The sequence below is a fragment of the Amblyraja radiata genome, chromosome 1, assembly GCF_010909765.2.
Source record: "Amblyraja radiata isolate CabotCenter1 chromosome 1, sAmbRad1.1.pri, whole genome shotgun sequence".
NCBI classification, from domain to species: domain Eukaryota; kingdom Metazoa; phylum Chordata; class Chondrichthyes; order Rajiformes; family Rajidae; genus Amblyraja; species Amblyraja radiata.
This window is the reverse complement of record NC_045956.1, coordinates 53,418,817-53,432,298: the sequence shown is the minus strand read 5'-3', so window position 1 is coordinate 53,432,298 and position 13,482 is coordinate 53,418,817.

The following is a 13,482-nucleotide window of genomic DNA, read 5'->3' as shown; positions in this document are numbered from 1 at the left end:
TTCAATAGATTCAGGATCAGTTCCTGTGGATTGGAGGATAGCTAATGCTATCCCACTTTTCAAGAAAGGAGAGAGAAAACGGGGAATTACAGACCAGTTAGCCTGATTTCGGTGGTGGGGAAGATGCTGGAGTCAATTATTAAAGAGGTAATAATGAGGCATTTGGATAGCAGTAAAATGATTAGTCCAAGTCAGCATGGATTTATGAAAGGAAAATCATGCTTGACTAATCTTCTGGAATTTTTTGAGGATGTGACAAGTAAAATGGATGAAGGGGAGCCAGTGTATGTAGTGTATCTGGACTTTCAGAAAGCCTTTGATAAGGTCGCGCACGGGAGACTGGTGACTAAAATTAGAGCACATGGTATTGGGGGTAGGGTGTTTATCTGGATAGAAAATTGGTTGACAGACAGGAAGCAAAGAGTAGGAGTGAACCAGTCCTTTTCAGAATGGCAGGCAGTGGCGAGTGGAGTGCCGCAAGGCTCGGTGTTGGGGCCACAACTACCATATATATTAATGATTTGGAAGAGGGAATTAGGAGCAACACTAGCAAGTTTGCGGATGACACAAAGCTGGCTGGCAGTGTAAACTGTGAAGAGGATGTTAGGAGGTTGCAGGGTGACCTGGACAGGTTGAGTGAGTTGGCAGATGCAGTATAATATAGATAAATGTGAGGTTATTCACTTTGTTGGCAAAACCACGAGGGCAGATTATTATCTCAATGGGGTTAGGTTAGGTAAGGGGGAGGTACAGCGAGACCTGGGAGTCCTTGTACATCGGTCACTGAAATTTGGCGTGCAGGTACAGGAGGCAGTGAAGAATGCTAATGGAATGTTGGCCTTCATAACAAGAGGATTTCAGTATAGGAGTAGAGAGGTTCTTCTGCAGTTGTATAGGGCTCTGGTAAGACCATATCTGGAGTATTGCGTGCAGTTTTGGTCTCCTAATTTGAGGAAGGACATCCTTGTGATTGAGGCAGTGCAGCATAGGTTCACGAGATTGATCCCTGGGATGGCGGGACTGTCATATGAGGAAAGATTGAAAAGACTAGGCTTGTATTCACTGGAGTTTAGAAGGATGAGGGGGAATCTTATAGAAACATATAAAATTATAAAAGGACTGGACAAGCCAGGTGCAGGAAAAATGGTTCCAATGTTGGGCGAGTCCAGAACCAGGGGCCACAGTCTTAGAATAAAGGGGAGGCCATTTAAGACTGAGGTGAGAAGAAACTTTTTCACCCAGAGAGTTGTGAATTTGTGGAATTACCTGCCACAGAGGGCAGTGGAGGCCAAATCACTGGATGGATTTAAGAGAGAGTTGGATAGACTCTAGGGGCTAGTGGAATCAAGGGATATGGGGAGAAGGCACGCACGGGTTATTGATTGGGGACGATCAGCCATGATCGCAATGAATGGTTCGAAGTGCCGAATGGCCTCCTCCTGCACCTATTTTCTATGTTTCAGCATCTCGTTCCTGCCTTCTCCCCACACCCCTTGATTCCGCTCGCCTTTAGAGCTCTAACTCTCTCATGAAAACATCCAGTGAATCGGCTTCCACTGTCTTCTGAGGCAGAGAATGCCACAAATTCACAACTCTCTGCGTGAGAAAGATTTTCCTCATCTCAGTTCTAAATGGCTTACCCCTTATTCTTAAACTGTGGTCCCTGGTTCTGGACTCCCCCAACATTGGGAACATATTTTGTGCATCTAGCCTGTCCAATCCTTTAATACTTTTATATGTTTCTATAAGATGCCCTCTCATCCTTCTAAATTCCAGTGAATACAAGCCCAGTCGCTCCAATCTTGCATCATATGTCAGTCCCGCTATCCCAGGAATTAACCTCATGAACCAACACTGCACTCTCTCAATTGCAACAATGTCCTTCCTCAAGGCAGCATCTCTGGAGAACATGGATAGATGGTGTTTAAGGTCGTGATCCTTCTTCAGATTGATTGCAGAGGCGGGGGAGGTAGGAGGAAAAACAAAGCTAGGAGATCGGAGGGCACAGTTTATAAGTCATAGCAGAAGAATGAGGTGATCCGGCCCATCTTTAGACTTAAACATAGAAAATAGGTGCAGGAGTAGGCCATTCGACTCTTCGAGCCAGCACTGTCATTTAATATGATCATGCCTGATCATCCTAAATCAGTACCCCTTTCCTGCTTTCTCCCCACATCCCTTGATTTCGTTATCCCTATGAGCTAAATTTATAGATACAGTGCAGAACCGGGCCCACCGAGTCCGTGCCGACCAGTGTAGTGTGGGACAAAACGGGAGTACCCGGAGAAAACCCACACGGTCACAGGGAGAACGTACAAACTCAGTACAGACAACACCTGTAGTCAGGATCGAACCCGGGTCTCCGGTGCTGTAAGACAGCAACTCTACCGCTACGCCACCGTGTCATCAAATCTACTTCATAAATCATTGCTGATCTATATTTCCATCTCAACACCATTCTCCTGCCTTCTCTCTGTAAAAGTTGTAGTTGAACACGGGCAAATGCATTTATTTGGTTGGACAAGACCAAAGATGAACATGCACATGAACATGAAAGACAAAAGGGATTAGAGATGCGATTTGTGAAACTAGAGTATTGACATGATGCAAATTGTTTAAGAATGTAAGGGTAAGGGAGAAATAGGTACAAGGTCAGCCAGGCCTCAGGGGACGGGAAGGGGTTTATGGGGAAGAAATGAGGTGGGGGGTTTGTCCAGGTTACCTAAAGTTGGATAATTCAATGTTCATAGCATTGGGTTGTGAGCTACCCAAGTTGAATATCAAGTAGATGCAAAGTGCTGGAGTAACTCAGCTGGCAACATCTCTGGGGGAAAAAGGATAGTTGTCAGGACCCATCTTCAGACTGAAAGTTGGGGGTGTGGAGGAAGAGAAGAACTGGAGTTGAGAAAGGATCAGGGCCAGCCATAAATGACCTTGCCTGGTAGGTCCATTGTTCGCTAGGAAAGGAGTGATCTCAAAAGAAACACTGCGGAGAACTGTGGAACTGGGAAAATGACTAGGAGGAGGCAGGGGTAAGAGGGGAGTATGAGATGAAGTTACTTAAAATTATAGAATTCAATTTTCATACCACTAGTTTGTGAGCTACCCAAGCAGAATATGAAGTGCTGTTCATCCAGTGTGCATGTGGCCTCACTCTGGCAATGGGGGAGGCCCAGGACAGAAAGGTCATTATGGGAATGGGAAGGGGAGTTAAGATGGTTAGCAATTGGGAGTTCTCGCAGGCCTTGGCAGACCGAGCACAAGTGCCTGGCGAAACGGTCACAGTCTACTTTTAGTCTTGCCGATATACAGGAGGTCACATCGGGAACATCGGATGCAGATGAGGTTGGAGGAGGTGTATGTGAACCACTGTCTAACCTGGAAGGACTGTGCAGAATATAGTTTCTCAGCATTGTAGCGTAACAGTTATAGAATTATGGAGTCAGACAGCTTGGCCCAATTTGCCCATACCGACCAACATGCCCACCTGCCTGCGTTTGGCCCATAGCCCTAGAAACCTTTCCTATCCATTACTTTTTTCAGATAAATGTCCGCAATAAGGTTAGTTGGAGAATTGGGCCCACTACCCTAGCTTAGTTTATTTTAGCTTAGAGATACAGCACGGAAACAGACCCTTCAGCCCACCAAGTCTGTGCCAACCAGCGCTCCCCCGCACACTAGCACTATCCTACATACCAGGTACAATTTACAATTTTTACTGAAGCCAATTAACCAACAAACCTGTGCGTCTTTGGAGTGTGGGAGGAATCCGGAGCACCTGAAGAAAACACATTAGATCACGGGGAGACCATACAATTTCCGTACTGACAGCACCCATAGTCAGCATCGAACCCGAGTCTCAAGCACTGTAAGGCAACAACTTTACTGCTGCGCCACCGTGCCTCCTTAATGCTTACGGATGGACTGTTCAGAAGTCTGATAACAGAAGGGAAGAAGTTATTCCTGTGGCTGATGTGCATGTTTTCAAGCTTCTGTATCTTCTGCCTGACAGGAGTGGAGAAGGAGTGACCCAATGCCCTTCCATCAATTTGTTTTCCAATGCACTGAAGATTGTATTGGTGCTGTTTCTTGTGCTCATACAGAACTCAAAAATGTAATTTACTTTTGTTGCTCATTTCCACCTTGCCTAGACCATCTCAGACTCTTCCCTTTCCGATTTTCTCCATCACTGTCTCAGGGGATACGTCAGTGATTAGTCATACATTGCAAGCCCACAGATGCCCAGACATCTCGGTTATTCTCCCTCCCACCCTGCCTTTTGGAAGGTCTCTTATCCATTCTCCCAATTCCTCAGGCAATTGCTGGAGATGTAGCACTACTTTTCACTTCTTCCCATCCTACCATCTAACATTAAATGAGTGTTTGTTGTTGTAGGTATTGATTTTTAGTTGATACACTTTCTGGCTTTCTTGTCTTGATGAGCAGAGGGGATCTCATACGTCCAGGACCATATTAACCTCACATTTAAAGACACAAAATGCTGGAGTAACTCAGTGGGTCAGGCATGTAGAACATGGATAAGTGACGTTTTGGGTTGGATCCCTTCTTCAGACTGATTGTAGGGGAGGGGGAGAAGAAAGCTGGAAAGGAGGAGAGGCAGTACAAATCATGGCAGGCAATCGGTCGATATAGGCGAGGATTTTTTTTAATAAGCAAATGGTTGGAACAAAGATGGTTGAGTCTGAAGAAGGGTCTCGACCTGAAACGTTACCCATTCCTTCTCTCCAGATCTGCCTGTCCTGCTGAGTTACTCCAGCATTTTGTATCTACCTTTGGTTGGAACAAAGGCCAGGGATAAAAACCAAAGGGGTGCGATAGGTTTGAAGTTGTGGATTGAGAAGCCAGAGGAATGAAAGTTGTTGGGGAAGGTGTAGAGAGCAGCTGGGAGAAATCGCTGGGGCATTGGAAGTTTGGAGGGGTAGAAGTTACCTACAATTTGTGAAGTCAACATATCATTTGGTTCTAAGTTACCTAACCGGATGTGCTGTTCCTGCAATTTGCATGTAGAGAGCAGCTGGGAGAAATCGCTGGGGCATTGGGAGTTTGGAGGGGTAGAAGTTACCTACAATTTGTGAAGTCAACATATCATTTGGTTCTAAGTTACCTAAGCGGAATATGATGTGCTGTTCCTGCAATTTGCATGTGACCTCACACTAGCAATGGAGGAGACATATAACCTCACTTTGAAAGTGATTGCAAATCTGTCCTTGATTGAAAAGTTAATACTTCATGTAGGGCAAAAGGTATAGAAGCATTGTATTCCTACTCTTAGATTTAGTTCCATTAGCTCCAAATTGTCCCTTTAGAATCATGAACTGAGGATCAATTTCCATTAGTGGAAATTCCCTTTGCTCATCGAGGAACAGCTGCATTTCTTATATTCAGCATGGGCAACATTTGAAAATCATTCCGAAGAAGGGTCCCTACCCGAAACATCACCTATCCATTAAAGGACACAAAGTGCTGGTGTAACTCCGCAGGTCAGGCAGCATCTTTGGAGAACATGGATAGGTGACGTTTCGGGTTGGGACTCTTTTCCGAATACGAGTCCTGATCTGAAACATGACCTATCCATGTTCCCCAGCGATCCTGCCTGACCCGCTGAGTTACTCCAGCAACCTCCCTTCCATTGATACTTCACGCTGCCTTGGCAAGGCCATCAGCATAATCAAGGACGGGTCACACACTGGCCACTCCCTCTTCTACCCTCTCCCATCGGGCAAAAGGTATAGAAGCATGAAAATGCACATCTCCTGATTCCAGGACAGTTTTTTTCCCAGCTATTATCAGGCAACTGAACCATCCTACCAACAACTAGACAGCAGTCAAGAGCTACTATTTACCTCATTGGAGACTTTGGACTATCTTTGATCGGACCTCACTGAACTTTATCTTGCACTAAACATCATTACGTTATTGCATTTATCATGTATCTGCACACTGTGGACGGCTCGATTGTAATCATTTATTGTCTTTCCACTGACTGATTAGCTTGCAACAATGCTTTTCACTTGCGTGTACACGTGACAATAAACTAAACTCAAATTCCTTTTGTGTTAAACTCGCACCTGCAGTTCCTTGTTTCTACATCACCTATACGGGTTCTCCACAATTGCTGCCTGACCCATTGAGTTGCTCCAGTATGTTGTGTCCTTTTGTGTTAACTGACATCTGCAGTTCCTTGTTTCTACATCACTTATCCATGTACTCCAGCACTTTGCGTCTTTTTTTGCAAACCAGCAAGTCCAGCTCCATGTATCAACATTTGAAAATTACTTCTTTACTTGTGCAGCTCTTTGGAATATCTGGATATTTTGAAGAGCAGAGTGCATATACAAATCTTTAATTGTTTCCATAGTTACGAGCCAGAGTATTGAAAAGAGGCGTAAAATAAATATTTTAAGTACACTGAAGTGGACTGATAGCAATTTCTGTAACAAGTTTGTGTAAATTAATTTCTGCAGAATCAGTCGAGAATGAATGATTTGAAAGTTTAGGATACTTTTGCAGTCAGTCATGTTATTTTTTAATTTGCTTTTCGAAAGGGAATTCTTTAATAAAACAACTAACAGAGACTTATCAAATGTGTATTTCCATTAAGTGACCTTAGAGAAGCATAAAAGTAACATCGACCTTACAAAGGTGTCATTCATCATACAGTATGCATGGCTGGAATCAAACAGTGACAACAGATTGAAAAATAGCAGTAGATCAATGTAAAATCTTCACACATCTTGCAAACAGAAATGAAAAAGAGTAAACTCTTGAAAAAGCAATCAGCCAAGAAAATTATATCAGGAATTTAAATATCCACATAACGAGTATACATACACACAGTATTTTATTTGACACAGTGTTTATTTTTTGGCTGTAACAATTTAAGGCATATTCAAACAAGAACTACAGATTTTTAAATATCTAGGATGCTCCAAAGCACTACTGCAAATCTTTTTCTAAATTATCAGGCTAGAATTTGTTTTGTCTCTCTTTATAAATTGTGGAAAGAGCTGTCTGGTACAACCCATCTCCTAAAACATTTAGAAAGTAGTTCAACCATGTTTTTTTGAAATTCTCACAAAAATAATCATAACAAATTTTGTTGTGATTAAATTCTGCATTTTTTCCCAATCTTAAATCCTGACACAAGTAAACCGCAACAAATGTATTAAAAGTGGTGCATTAAAGTAACATCAAACAGTGTTTCAGCAAAATAAGTTAAATTTTCAGAGACTAAAGACTCTCAAAGTTGAAATTATTTCCAGGTGCCTTCATCATTACCGCTTCCAAAATCTATCACTATTCTTTAACAAGCAACCAAATAGTTTGATAAGATAAACTTAATGTATATTCATACATTGCAAATAACTCCTAGTAAGACCGATGGAAAATTCCAAACTTACATTTGCTGGACCTTTTCTAACATTTTTTTATGATCTGCTGGTCATGATTCATTTGATCATTTATTTGGACCTTATGCCATTTATTTTCTGATCATTCTAATATATCAGAAAGCTTTCCATCTATTATCAGCTTACACTGCCTTTATTCTGTTGATGTTAACTCTTGTACAACAATTTTAAATACCAAACTACTTACAATAAAACTCCTAGTTGAACACAAATCCTGGTTCAAATATAAATCCACTAGTCCATTATATGTCCATTATGTTGTTTGTTGTTTCTTTCTTTATTTTAGGAAAGGCAACCTTCTATATAGTTTCACAGCAATACTTGTCATTCCACTTTAATCAGAGGTCAGGAAGTGCATACGGAATATAAGGATTTCCCATATTCTGCGCTCTTTATATTGGTTATAATCTGCAAATTCAAAATAAACAAACATTAGTTCTCCAATTTGCATAAATGGGAAATAAATCACCATTTCAGAATGATGAGTACAGATCATAGAATCCATTGCACTCTAATGAGTGGAACTAATGCCTCACTACTATTATAAAAGTGTAATATATATTGTCCTTGGACAGTGTTTATATGACAGTCAGGGTTGACAAATTGTTGTCTGTCACTGAGCCTTCTCTATTTGCAGTTTATTCATATAGTCTATGTTGCACTGAATGTAGCTTTAAACTCATTATCATTTCTGTCATTGGTGGAAGGAACTGCAGATGCTGGCTTACACCAAAGATAGACACAAAAAGCTGGAGTAACTCAGTGGTCAGGCAGCATCTCTGCTGAAAAGGAATAGGTGACGTTCCAGTTCCAGATCCTTGAAGAAACGTCACCGATTCCTTTTCTCCAGGGATGCTGCCTGACCCACTGAGTTACTTCAGCTTTTTGTGTCTATCTACCTAAATCTGTGATCTCTATTATCAACCCCCACCCTCATTTCTGTCAGAAATAACTTGCCCAAAATTATATATAAACTAAGGACTTAACTTTTCCTGATTCTTTATTGATCAATATTGGCGTGATCCCTGCTTTGACCGCTGATAGAGCATCCATTACATAGCCCCCCACTCCCTAACTTAAATATTTTACTTTATTCTTTATCCTCATGATCTAGGCAGAGCAAACATTGCTTACATTTCCTGCCTACCCTTTGCTATGTCTTTCCCACCTTTTCCTACCTACCTTTATCCATATCAAACCATCCCTTTTCTAACTTTTAAAATGCCCCAACCTTTTCTTCTAGCTCCCCATTTGGCCTTCACCATGATTCAGGTTAAAAGCAAAGAATAACTCAATAAGATGCATGTCAAGTTCAACATACAGTGGCACGGCTGGTAGAGCTGCTACCTCACAACGCCAGACACCCGGGTTCGAACCCGACCTCGGGTGCTGTCTGTGTGGAGTGTGCACATTCTCCCTCTGGGTGTGTTTCTTCCGGGTGCTCCAATTTCCATCCACATCCCAAAGATGTGCAGGTTTGTAAGTTACTTGGCTTCTGCAAAATTGCCCCTAGTGTGTAGGGAGTGGATGAGAAAGTGGGATAACAGAATTGTAGTGGACGGGTGATAAATGGTTGGTAATGGCCTTGGTAGGCCGAAGGGCCTATTTCCATGCTGTATCTCTATACTAAGTATCCTGGTGAATCTGTACTGTACATTCTCCACTGCACTTCCATCTTTCCTGTGGTATGGCCCTTGCATCACACGAAGAACTCCAGATGTGAAAGCAAATTATCCACCAGCTATTTAGGGAATAAATGGATGTGCTATTTCTCAGACAATGCTCTGGTTCACAGCCCCTCCGAAGTGTATCTCCTGAAATCTAGGCTTCATTCCTTAGAAATAATACAGAGTGGTTTCACTATCCTTCCCTTAAAGTGAAATGATTGGGGATAAAGTGATTGGGAATGATCAGCCATGATCACATTATATGGCGGTGCTGGCTCGAAGGGTCGAATGGCCTACTCCTGCACCTATTGTCTATTGTCTAAATGCCATACAACCAAAATAAATGGAGCATTACTTTATTCTTCAAAGACTTCTACAAACAGCCATGTCAGAACTTCTGAGCAATGGAGCAGAAACAGGAACACAGGACTGAAATAATTTACATCTTATGGTACCAAAGGAGGAGTACAATGTTTCTAAATGACAGACTATATGTCTAGCTTTCTGTCATTGTGCAGAATGATTGCAGGGTAAGTCAAGTCAGGACAATACCGCAGGCGACCTGTAGAGGAGGCCATTGAGTCATTTGTTGCCGCTCGCTCTTGTAGGTCTCAGATTCATCCTTTATAGATATGGCTCTACAGAATGTATTTCTTTGCAAACTAGGAACTTCCTTCACGAACCTATTCCCATAATAGCAAGCACAAAGAATTTGAGTGGAAGCCCTTTATATGTCGTTCCTGATTTTTGGAACTTCCTTTAATTTAAATGGATAGGAATTACTCCGTAATATGTGCACCATATACCTCAAGGGAATCCTTAATATTCAGTTACTGAAGTTGAAGATCCCTCCAAATGAATTTTAGAGTTCCTTCTATGAATGTTACCTGGTCTGCTGAATATCTTAACAATTTACTGTTTTTATTTGAAGATCCCTCCCAATGAATTTTAGAGTTCTTGCAACAAACACAGATGGAAGACATTTGACATAGTCTGAAGAAGGGTTCCGACCCAAAACGTGACCTATGGTATTTCTCCAGAGATGCTGCCTGACCCGCTGAGTTACTCTAATAATAATAATAATGGATGGGATTTATATAGCGCCTTTTTAATACTCAATGCGCTTTACATCGCATTATTCATTCACTCCTCAGTCACACTCGGTGGTGGTAAGCTACTTCTGTAGCCACGGCTGCCCTGGGGCAGACTAACGGAAGCGTGGCTGCCAATCTGTGCCTATGGCCCCTCCGACCACCACCAATCACTCACACACATTCACACTCTAGCACTTTGTGTCTTCGGTATTAACCCGCATCTACAGTTACTTCCTACACATTCCTTAACATAATTCATGTTTACCTAGCCAGCTCTAACGCAAGTAGTCACAGATAGGTATATCTTTATCTTAGAAGCAAGGAGCTGCAGATGCTGGTTTACAAAAAAGACACAAAATGCTGGAGTAACTCAGCAGATCATGCAGCATCTCGGGAGAACATGGATAGGTGACGTTTTGGGTCAGGGTTGGGTCCCATCTTTGGACTGATTGTGTTGTTAAGTGGGGGGGGGGTGGAGGTTAGAGAAGAATGCTGAAAGAAAGGCGGGGCCAGGACAAAGGCTGGGAGGTGATATGTGGATACAGGTTGGGGGGGGGGGGGGGTTTGATCAGCAGATGGTTGGACAAAGTTTAGAGAAGTAATGAGCATAGATGAAAAGGTAAGTATTGAAGAGTTGTGCATTGTGAAGCCGAAGTAGTTAATGTAGGTGGAAGGGGACAGGGAGGGGAGAAATAGGTGTGAGTCCAGTTGGGTCAAAGGGAAGAAAGGGGGGGGGGGGGGTTGGTTAGTTACCTAAAATTGGGAAATTTAAAGTCCATACTGTTGGGATGTAAGCTGTGTAGGCCCCCCTCGGTCATGACTGACCATTGGTTGTAAGCTACTCGAGTGGAATATGAGGTCCTGTTTCTCCAGTTTGCGTGTGGCCTCATGTTGTCAATGGAGGAGACCCAGGATAAAAAGGCCAGTATAGGAATGGTAAGCGGAGTTAAAATGGTTAGCAGCTTTTGCTGCATCACCTGCTGAGTTATGTACATTATCCAGTAGGCCTTAACAGACCAAGCACTCGTTTGGCCAAACAGTCGGCGAGTCTATGCTTGGTCTTGCCGACGTACGGGAAGCCATTTCTGGAACACAGGATGCAGTAGATGAGGTTAGATGAGGTGTGTGTGAACCTCTGTCTCACTGCTGTGATCCCTGGATGGAAACGAGGGAGGAGGTATAGGGGCGGGTGTTATATAACCTGCAGTTGCAAGGGAAAGTACCTGGGGAGTGGGTGGTTTGAGTGGAAAGGGATGAGTGAAGCAAGGAGTTGAGGAAGAAGTGGTCTTTGGGAAAGGCGGAAAGAGGTGGCAATAGGAAGATGTGACTGGTGGTGGGATTACAACGGAGGTGCCGGAAATGTCGGAGAATGATGTGTTGGCTGTGGAGGCTGGTGGGGTGAAATGTGAAGACCAGGGGAACTCTATCCTTGTTCCATCTGGAGGGAGGGGGAGCAAAAGCAGAACTACGGGACACAGAGAAGATGCAGGTGAGGGATCCATCTATGGCAGCAGGTGGGGAAACCATATTTACTAAAGAAAAAGGACATCTTGGATGTTCTAGAATGAAAAGCCTCATCCTGGGAGCTGATGAGGCTGAGGGAGAAAATGCGAGTAGGGGATAGTGTCTGTGCAAGAGAAAGGGTGGGAGGAGGTATAGTACAAAGGTACAAAGGACATTTATTATCACATACACCAATCGGTGTAGTGAAATTTGACTTGCCACTGCAGCACACAAATAAAGATAAGACACAAAATTAAAGAATTTAACAATAAACATAAAAACATCCCCCCACAATGGTTCCCACTGTGAGGGAAGGCATCAAAAGTCCAGATAACTGTGGAAGTCGGTGGGTTTGTTGTAGTTGTCAGGCGATAGTCTGTAGCCTGTGATGGAGAGGGATCAAGAAAGGGGAGAGAGATGTCAGAGATTGTCCAAGTTAATTTGAGGACAGGGTGAAAGTTAGTGGTGCAGTTCATGAACTCTGCGAGTGCAGGGGGTTGGCCCGCTGCAGTCGATGTAGTGGAGAAAGAGTTGGGAATGGAGCCAGTATGTGTTTGGAACAAGGAATGCTTGATGTAACCAACAAAAAGACAGGCATGATCGGGTCCCTAGCGAGTGCCCATGGCTTTACCTTTAACTGAAGAAAGTGAAAGTAGTCAAAACAGAAGTTGTTGAGGGTGAGATAGACACAAAGTGCTGGAGTAACTCAGTGGGTCTGGAGAAAAAGGATGGGTGACGTTTTGGATCAGGAACCTTCTTACTTTCTGTCCAGCTTTGGTATAAACCAGCTTCTGCAGCTCTTCGTTTCTACATTGTTGAGGGAAATGCCCCTGTCCCACTTAGAAAAACCTGAACGGAAACCTCTGGAGACTTTGCGCCCCACCCAAGGTTTCCGTGCGGTTCCCAGAGGTTTTAGTCAGTGTCCCTACTTGCTTCCACTACCTGCAACCTCCGGCAACCACCTGCAACCTCCGGGAACCGCACGGAAACCTTGGGTGGGGCGCAAAGTCTCCAGAGGTTTCCGTTCAGGTTTCCTAAGTGGAACAGGGGCATAAGGACAAGTTCTGTCAGGCCAAGAATGGTTTTAGTAGAGGGAAATTGATTAGGACTCTGGTCAAGAAAGAATTGGAGGGCCTCGAGACCTTCCTGGTGGTGGGTGGAGGTGCAAAGGTCCTGGACATCCATTGTAAAGATGTGGCAATGGGGGCCTAGAATTTAAAGGTAGTTGAAGGGTGTGCAAGGGGTCTCGGATGTAGGCTGGCAGGTTCTGAACAAGGGTGGATAGGATGGGATCAAGGGATTTGGAGATGAGTTCTGTGGGGCATGAGCAGGCGGAAACAATGGGCCTGCCAGGACAGTCCTGTTTGTGGATTGTGGGAAGGATATAGAAGCGGAAAATGTGGGGCTGGGGAACGATTAAGTTGGAGGCTGTGGAGGGGAGATCGCACAGGAGGTAAGATCAGTTTAAAGATGATAACTTTATCTCTATGAGTATTTTCCCTGAATAAAACTATCAATAAAAGATTCCAGGATAATTTATCAAATATTATAGGTGACCATTTTAATTCAATCAAAGCACATTTACAGATAAACAAAATTTGGGCAGCACAGTGGGGCAACAATGGAGTTGCTGCCTTGCAGCGCCAGACACTCAGTTCGATCCTGACCCCAATCCTGCTGCTGTAATCTTTTGGTACCTTCCGCCTAGCCTTCATTTTCAAGGTACCTGACTACACATCATCACTAGAAGCAACTCTGTGTCCTGACTCGACCCCCAACATCTATCCA